This window comes from Macrobrachium nipponense, chromosome 27 (assembly GCF_015104395.2).
Source record: "Macrobrachium nipponense isolate FS-2020 chromosome 27, ASM1510439v2, whole genome shotgun sequence".
In the NCBI taxonomy this organism is placed as follows: Eukaryota; Metazoa; Arthropoda; class Malacostraca; order Decapoda; family Palaemonidae; genus Macrobrachium; species Macrobrachium nipponense.
In genome coordinates this window covers 61633648-61643862 of record NC_087216.1, presented here as the reverse complement: position 1 = coordinate 61643862, position 10215 = coordinate 61633648, and positions in this window count along the sequence as shown.

Sequence of the window (10215 nt, the reverse complement as noted above, 5' to 3'; positions counted from 1 at the left end):
TGCGCTGTTTCTAGGAGCACAATCTTCTGCTAGAGTCCTGAAACTATTTCGGCATCAAGTTTTTCTAGGTTCCTTTTCAAGGATCTTGGGATCGTGCCTAGTGTCCCTATGATTATGGGTACAATTTCCACTGGCATATCCCTTATCCTTCTTATTTCTATTTTTAGGTCTTGATACTTATCGATTTTTTTCCCTTTCTCATCTACTCTGGTGTCCCACTGATGTAGTAATACCATGGTATTACTACATGACGGTAATAAATATGTTCCCTCGACTTATTTTTTCTTTTAGAAAATTTATGAGGCAGACGACGTAGTATCATCTCACATCTTCCCTGTTTTTTTAGGCCTAGTCCAGATAATGGGGTCATTTGACAATCCGTTGTCATCGACTTAACGTAGTAGGTAAAGAAGAATAAAAATGATCTACTCAAGTAGAAATTATATATATATATATATATATATATATATATATATATATATATATATATATATATATATATATATATATATATATATATATATATATGCGCGTGTGTGTGCGCGTGCGTGTATCTGCGTATGTGTGTATATGCATATATATACTACATATATATACATATATATATGTGTGTGTGTGTGTGTGTGGCGCGTGTGTGTGTATCTGCGTATGTGTGTATATGCATATATATATATATATATATATATATATATACTATATATATATATATATATATATATGTGTGTGTGTGTGTGTGTGTGTGTGCGCGTGTGTGTGTATCTGCGTATGTGTGTATATGCTATATATATATATATATATATATATATATATGTGTGTGTGTGTGTGTGTGCGTATGTGTGTGTACGTAAGTATGCACATACATGCACATTCCTATGTATGTATTGGCGACCATATCCACTAAATCTTATATAAATGAACGTTAAGAACTATCATTTTTACTTTGACGAATTCGATTCAGAACACAACATGGAGTGAGTACCAGCTGGCCAAAATCCCAAGTGACTGACGAACGTACTGACTAAAACACCCACAGGACAAAGTCACCGAAGACGCAAAAGGGAAAGAAATGTCTTCCGCCTCCTTCCCCTGAAGTCCTGCAGGAGGAGAGGCTGTCGACTTTTGCGTCTCGAATGGCCCGTTTGTTATCTCTCTCTCTCTCTCTCTCTCTCTCTCTCTGTCGATGCAAATTACGGCAAGTAAACGGTAGAGTCCTGGAGTGTTTCTCTTAGTCTCTCGAAGTCTTAGTGAACTTGAGACTTAGGGTAACAGGGGAGAGAGAGAGAGAGAGAGAGAGAGAGAGAGAGAGAGAGAGTGTGTGTGATGAATGGGGAAGGGATGGGGGGGGGGGGTGGTAAGGGGGGGGGGGGGGGGGGGGGGGGGTGAAGAGGGGGGGAAGTGCCAGAATCCACAGTATATTCGTTAACTATTATGTTGACTGAATGGAAAGTGTAACCTTGAATATTATTATTATTATTATTATTATTATTATTACACGATGTTAAAAATTCATATTATGTAGTATAAAACATTGCATAAAATACCAGAGAAGATGTGTGGATAGATTTTGAATGGAGAAATTGAAATAAGAAAATAGTCTATGAAAGACAATGTATTTAGGGCAAGAATGGCGTAGGAATTAAATTCTTTTGTTGGAAAAAAACTGCTTGAGAAGTTGGACAATAAAAGAAGAAAGCCTTTTGTGATCTTTACAGATATCGAAACTGATTATTATTATTATTATTATTATTATTATTATTATTATTATTATTATTATATTATTATTATTATTATTATTACTGAAAACGCGATGCTCTCAGACCACAAACCCAATGATAGAGGTCGTCAATCACAAAGAGCGAATGTTAAAAGTAAATAAAATCCTCTGTGAATGAAAAATAACAAAGATCAATAATATCAATATTCATCAAAACAAAACAAAAGTCCAAATCACTCAAAATAAAGATAATCATCCGTTCTCTCAGCAACCCAAAAGGACGGGACAGGAACTACTTAATCTCCTTTAAAGCCGAACCTTTTCCAATATCCGCATCGAACTTATTAATCCTTCCACCAGTTAATAGTAGCGAGTACCTGGACTCATTTATATCTGTCAGGTGAACTTCGATTAACGCGGTGACCGGCCATTAATCTAAAGGCTTATGATACCTGGACTTCGCTTCGACCTCATATTCTATACATGATCACGAACTTTTGTGCTAATTGAAAAAAAGTAGTGTTACACTATTTATATATGTATTTTTATTTATGTAAGTATTGATTTTTATTTATTTATGTTTATATTTACTTTTTTATTAACACGCAGATTTACTATTTATAAATATATACATAAACAATCAAGTAATAATAATAATAATAATAATAATAATAATAATAATAATAATAATAATAATAATAATAATAATAATAAAGTTTTTATTATTACAATCATCATAATTGCTAAACATTATTATTATTATTATTATTATTATTATTATTATTATTATTATTATTATTATTATTATTATTAATTTTTTTCTTTTTTTTTTTTTTTTTTTTTTTTTTTGCTCTATCACAGTCCTCCAATTCGACTGGGTGTTATTTTATAGTGTGGGGTTCCGGGTTGTATCCTGCCTCCTTAGGAGTCCATCACTTTTCTTACTATGTGTGCCGTTTCTAGGATCACACTCTTCTGCATCAGTCCTGGAGCTACTTCAGCCTCTAGTTTTTCTAGATTCCTTTTCAGGGATCTTGGGATCGTGCCTAGTGCTCCTATGATTATGGGTACGATTTCCACTGGCATATCCCATATCCTTCTTATTTCTATTTTCAGATCTTGATACTTAGCCATTTTTTCCCTCTCTTTCTCTTCAACTCTGGTGTCCCATGCGGTATTGCGACATCAATGAGTGATACTTTCTTCTTGACTTTGTCAATCAACGTCACGTCTGGTCTGTTTGCACGTATCACCCTATCCGTTCTGATACCATAGTCCCAGAGGATCTTTGCGTGATCGTTTTCTATCACTCCCTCAGGTTGGTGCTCGTACCACTTATTACTGCAAGGTAGCTGATGTTTCTTGCACAGGCTCCAGTAGAGGGCTTTTGCCACTGAATCATGCCTCTTTTTGTACTGGTTCTGTGCAAGTGCCGGGCATTCGCTTGCTATGTGGTTTATGGTTTCATTTTTCGTATTGCACTTCCTACATATGGGAGAGATGTTAGTTTCCGTCTATCGTTCTTTGAGCATACTAGGTTCTTAGGGCCTGATCTTGTGTCGCTGTTATCATTCCTTCAGTTTCCTTCTTTAGCCCTCCCCTCTGTAGTCATTGCCATGTGTCATCGCTGGCTAGTTCTTTAGTCTGTCTCATGTATTGTCCGTGGCATTGGTTTGTTGTGCCAGTCCTCTGTTCTGTTCTGTCATTCTCCTGTCTCTGTATATTTCTGGGTCTTCGTCTACTTTTATTAGTCTTTCTTCCCATGCACTCTTTAGCCACTCGTCTTCACTGGTTTTCAGATATTGCCCCAGTGCTCTGTTCTCGATGTTGACGCAGTCCTCTATACTTAGTAGTCCTTTCCCTATTTCCTTTCGTGTTATGTATAGTCTGTCCGTATTTGCTCTTGGGTGTAGTGCTTTGTGTATTGTCATATGTTTTCTGGTTTTCTGATCTATGCTGCAGAGTTATTATTATTATAATTATTATTATTATTATTATTATTATTATTATTATTATATTATTCATCATTTTTTTTTTTTTTTTTTTTTTTTTTTTTTTTGCTCTATCACAGTCCTCCAATTCGACTGGGTGGTATTTATAGTGTGGGGTTCCGGGTTGCATCCTGCCTCCTTAGGAGTTCCATCACTTTTCTTACTATGTGTGCCGTTTCTATGGATCACACTCTTCTGCATGAGGCCCGGAGCTACTTCAGCCTCTAGTTTTCTAGATTTCTTTTCAGGGATATTGGGATCGTGCCTAGTGCTCCTATGATTATGGGTACGATTTCCACTGGCATATCCCATATCCTTCTTATTTCTATTTTCAGATCTTGATACTTAGCCATTTTTTCCCTCTCTTTCTCTTCAACTCTGGTGTCCATGGTATTGCGACATCAATGAGTGATACTTTCTTCTGACTTTGTCAATCAAAGTCACGGTCTGGTCGGTTTGCACGTATCACCCTATCCGTCCTGATACCATAGTCCCAGAGGATCTTTGCGTGATCGTTTTCTATCACTCCCTTAGGTTGGTGCTCGTACCACTTATTACTGCAAGGTAGCTGATGTTTCTTGCACAGGCTCCATTATTATTATTATTATTATTATTATTATTATTATTAATATTTATTATTATTAAAATGCAGAGTGCGGATCTATCATCTTAATCAGAGAAACCTTGACTCAAAGATAAAAAATATTTTGGGAAAAACCCAAGGAGGCAAAAAACGCAACCTTGTTACAAAGCACAAAATCCAGGTCGAAAAAACGCGGCGGCTATTCAAAGCAAAATTCTGCGGGTGAAGTTTTGGCCTTTTCAAGATTTCGGTCACGGTGTCAGCCCCAGTGAATTGGAACCTTTGAACGCGGCCGACCAAAAAGATTATTTCATAGTTTCCACAATAATTCTATATTTTTCGGGGGTGGGTTGGGAAGGGGGGTCCGGGCCTATCCGCTACCTGGGTAAAGATATTGCCTGAACATATTTTTCTGTGGATTTTTCGATATAACAGATTGCAACGTTTTGAACACGCCCTTAAGTCCTCCTATTTTGTTATCAATTTTCTTTTAAGATCTGGTAGAATTTTGGGAAGGGAATTGATACATATATATATATATATATATATAGTATATATATATATATATATATATATATATATGATATATATATATATATAGTATCTGCAGACGGCCAATATAGGAAGATTTCAGGAGGTTCATGATACACTCTCAGTAACAGGCCATGATTTATTATACAAAAACGTTTCGCACACAAACACGGTGCATCATCAGTCTGTGAAGAAATAAAATACATTATATTACTACATAAAAGGAATTCATCAAAATTAAAATTGACATAAAAAACTGTAAAAAAAGCATTATTAAAAAACAGTAAGAAACAAAAGAGAGAGACTACTAAAACAACACCATCTCTAGTAAGGAAAGAAAGAGGGAATGACAAAAACCGAGGTCCCAGTCAAGACGAAAACTATGCCAGATATAAAGTTGAAGACGAGGTATTGTTGAGTGAAGGAACCAGCTTTTTATGAGTAACGACTCTAAGGTGGTTAGTGATCTGGGTCCTTCTATAGCCAATTATGGAGAAGTGCTGCTTCAAGATCTCTATTTTACAAAGAGCAGCATGATTTCTAATATTGGAAAAAAAAATTCAGGTTGCTTAATTCTTTGACCTGTGCGAAAGCTGAAACCCTTATGGCTGCAATATCTCACTTGCAGTAACCTTCGAGTCGATCCAATGTAAGAGCCCGGACATCCAGGGCATGTGAAATTTATAAACAACATTCGATCTCATGAAGGACTGCAAGCGATCTTTGAAATTAAAAAATGAACCTAATATTTTACAAGGATTATTCGAAATAAGTTTAAGTTGAAGACATGGAATTTCCTGTTCGATGATTTTAGTAAGTCTAAGTGAGAACTTGGTATCAGAACACATACGGGACAGAAGCAAAACACAGTTTCTTTGGAACATCAAAATTTAGCTATAGGTGGTTGGAAAAATTTGGTTAATAATTTATTAATGATTCTATGAACTATATCTCTAGGATATGAATTTTTTTGAAAGAAGTTTAATAAAAATTCCATTTCCTTATGAAAATATTGGCCAACTGGAAGAGTATTTTAGTGCTCTATGGACTAAAGTGTAAATACTGTTTAGTTTGAAGGTTTTTTGGCATGAACTATAGTAATTGTTGGCTAATCCCGTATATGTCCTTTTTTTCTATAGACAGCTGTGGTAAATTCAAAGTTAGTTCTTGTGACATTGATATCTAAAAATGGTAAACTGCCCTCCTTCTCCACTTCCATTGTAAATTGAATATTCGGAGTGTTGTTGATTAATATATTCTAAAAATTGGTGAACATTGCCAAGGATGTTTAAAAAAGTGCAAAGGTATCGTCCACATATCTTCTAAAATACGCTGGTTTAAAAGAGGAATTACACTGGTCCTAAAAATTTAGTTTCCAAGTCAGACATAAAAAAAATTTGCAAATATGGGACCTAAAGGTGAACCCATAGCAACTCCATCGACCTGCGAATAGAGCTGCTGGTTAAACACGAACATGGAATCTTGCACAGCAAGTTCCAGAAATTGTTTAAAAGTAGATCTATTAAAACCATGAAATAGAGTGTCAATACTAAAAATCTTATTTAAAATGATATCAATGGTTTCGGTCAGTGGTACATTAGTAAAAAGAGATTCAACGTCAAAAACTGACCATATAATATTCACCATCTTGGTTAATAATTTGTTGTTGAAATCATAACCGTTTTTTTAGAGTATAATCATTTGTACTATGTTCAGAAAGCAGGCCAGCTAAGAATTTGGAGATAGAGAACGATGGGCTGTTATATGCAGCCATAATAGGTCTAAACAGGTGTATTAGGTTTATGAATTTTTGAGGTTGTCCATATAAGATACTGAAAGACGAACCAGTAACAAATAATTTCTGATAAGTTACATCATTTATAATATGATCATTTTTTATTTTCCTTAAGAATCTATTAACTCTATCCTCTCTTTTATATATATCAAGAAAATGGGCTCACCATGAGATTGGAACTTGGCGGTGTCAGACAGAATGTTATCCATTTTTTCAATATAGTCATTTTTGTTGAGGATAACTACACCTTTACCCTTATCCGGTTTATTACAAATAACTATCTTCCCGTTTTTTCAAAGTCAGGAGTATAAATAAACATTTTTTTCTAAAAAATGGTGTCCACGTTGTTCTTAAGTTAGCATAAGTTTATGTATGAGAGCCGACATTTTCTGTTGTAGGTTACCTGATTCTTCATAACATCAAGTTTAATGAGTCTTTGAAACAGCACTTCAAAAGGTAAAAAAAATCTGGCATAGTTCGGTCTATAGGATGGTAGACAAAAATCTAACCCAAAAGATAGCAAAAACTCCTCTCTCTTAGATAAAATATTATTAGACATATTAAAAACAAAATGCAATAATTTCTTTGGTGAAAAATCAGGAATGACAACACCCAGGCTTTGAAGTTTCTTTTGATGCCGTTCACATACAGAGGAATAAAATCATTAATAAAATTATAAAACAGTCTTTGGAAAAGCATTCGGTCCAACAAAGATAAATCATTATACAGTAATTTCTTGAGTTGTTCAGCTGTAGACGTAAGTTTTTGGATGGACGCGATCTTGGTGTCAATCTCGTCCTGAGTAAGGTCGTCAATGTTCCTTGTAGAATTCAGTGTTGTAGAGGGACGATTTGTAGAGTTTGAATCTTACGAACTTCGGGACGACATCATTCAGGTCACAGTATTGCAGAAAACATCCAAATCGCATTTTGCTTTCTCAAGTCTGAGTGTCGCTTTTTCTAGTTTGCGTGAAGTTGTTAAGGTAACAGCTGGATATCGGTGTCAGTAGTTGAGCAAAGTGGTGAATTCCCCGCAGGCGAAGGCGAAAGGTCGAACAGGAGGGCGAAAAAACAGTTGCTGTATCATCTTTGGTGTAAATTTTGTATCTGCAGACGGCAATATAGGAAGATTTCAGGAGGTTCCATGATACCACTCTCAGTAACAGGCCATGATTTATTATACAAAAAACGTTTCGCACACAAAACACGGTGCATAATCAGTCTGTGAAAAAATAAAAACAAATACATTATATTACTACATAAAAGGAATTTCATCAAAATTAAAATTGACATAAAAAACTGTAAAAAAGACATTATTAAAAAACAGTAAGAAACAAAAGAGAGAGACTACTAAAAACACCAACCATCTCTAGTAAGGAAGAAGAGGGAATGACAAAAACCGAGGTCCCCAGTCAAGACGAAAAACTATGCCAGATATAAAGTTGAAGACGAGGTGTTATTGTTGAGTGAAGGAACCAGCCTTTTTATATGAGTAACGACTCTAGGTGGTTAAGTGATCTGGGTCCTTCGTATAGCCAATTATGGAGAAGTGCTGCTTCAAGATCTCTATTTTACAAAGAGCAGCATGATTCTAATATTGGAAAATTCAGGTTGCTTAATTCTTTGACCTGTGCGAAAGCAACCTGAATTTTCCAATATTAGAAATCATGCTGCTCTTTGTAAAAATAAGAGATCTTGAAGCAGCAACTTCTCCATAATTGGCTATACGAAGACCAGATCACTTAACCACTTAGAGTCGTTACTCATAAAAAGGCTGGTTCCTTCACTCAACAATAACACCTCGTCTTCAACTTTATATCTGGCATAGTTTTCGTCTTGACTGGGACCTCGGTTTTTGTCATTCCCTCTTCTTTCCTTACTAGAGATGGTTGGTGTTTTAGTAGTCTCTCTCTTTTGTTTCTTACTGTTTTTTAATAATGCTTTTTTACAGTTTTTTATGTCAATTTTAATTTTGATGAATTCCTTTTATGTAGTAATATAATGTATTTGTTTTTATTTCTTCACAGACTGATGATGCACCGTGTTTTGTGTGCGAAACGTTTTTTGTATAATAAATCATGGCCTGTTACTGAGAGTGTATCATGGAACCTCCTGAAATCTTCCTATATTTGCTGGCGTCTGCAGATACTAAATTTCACCAAAGATGATACAGCAACTGTTTTTCGCCCTCCTGTTCGCCTTTCGCCTTCGCCTGCGGGGAATTCACCACTTTGCTCAACTACTGAAACACCGATATCCAGCTGTTACCTTAACAACTTCACGCAAACTAGAAAAAGCGACCACTCAGACTTGAGAAAGCAAAATGCGATTTGGATTTTCTGCAATACTGTGACCTGAATGATGTCGTCCCGAAGTTCGTAATGATTCAAACTCTACAAATCGTCCCTCTACAACACTGAATTCTACAAGGAAACATTGACGACCTTACTCAGGAACGAGATTGACACCAAGATCGCGTCCATCCAAAAACTTACGTCTACAGCTGAACAACTCAAGAAATTACTGTATAATGATTTATCTTTGTGGACCGAATGCTTTTCCAAAGACTGTTTATAATTTTATTAATGATTTTTGTTTTATTTCCTCTGTATGTGAACGGCATCAAAAGAAACTTCAAAGCCTGGGTGTGTCATTCCTGATTTTTACCAAAGAAATTATTGCATTTTTAATATGTCTAATTATATTTTATCTAAGAGAGAGGAGTTTGCTATCTTTTGGGTTAGATTTTTGTCTACATCCTATAGACCGAACTATGCCAGATTTTTTTTACCTTTTGAAGTGCTGTTTCAAAGACTCATTAAACTTGATGTTATGAAGAATACAGGTAACCTACAACAGAAAAGTCGGCTCTCATACATAAAACTTATGCTAACTTAAGAACAACGTGGACACCATTTTTTAGAAAAAAATGATTTAAATATACTCCTGACTTTGAAAAAACGGGAAGATATAGTTATTTGTAAACCGGATAAGGGTAAAGGTGTAGTTATCCTCAACAAAAATGACTATATTGAAAAAAATGGATAACATTCTGTCTGACACCGCCAAGTTCCAATCTCATGGTGAGCCCAATTTTCTTGATATATATAAAAGAGAGGATAGAGTTAATAGATTCTAAGGAAAATAAAAAATGATCATATTATAAATGATGTAACTTATCAGCAATTATTTGTTACTGGTTCGTCTTTCAGTATCTTATATGGACAACCAAAAATTCATAAACCTAATACACCTGTTAGACCTATTATGGCTGCATATAACAGCCCATCGTTCTCTATCTCCAAATTCTTAGCTGGCCTGCTTTCTGAACATAGTACAAATGATTATACTCTAAAAAACGGTTATGAATTTCAACAACAAATTATTAACCAAGATGGTGTGAATATTATATGGTCAGTTTTGACGTTGAATCTCTTTTTACTAATGTACCACTGACCGAAACCATTGAATATCATTTTCTAAATAAGATTTTAGTATTGACACTCTATTTCATGGTTTTAATAGATCTACTTTTAAACAATTTCTGGAACTTGCTGTGCAAGATTCCATGTTCGTGTTTAACCAGCAGCTCTATTCGCAGG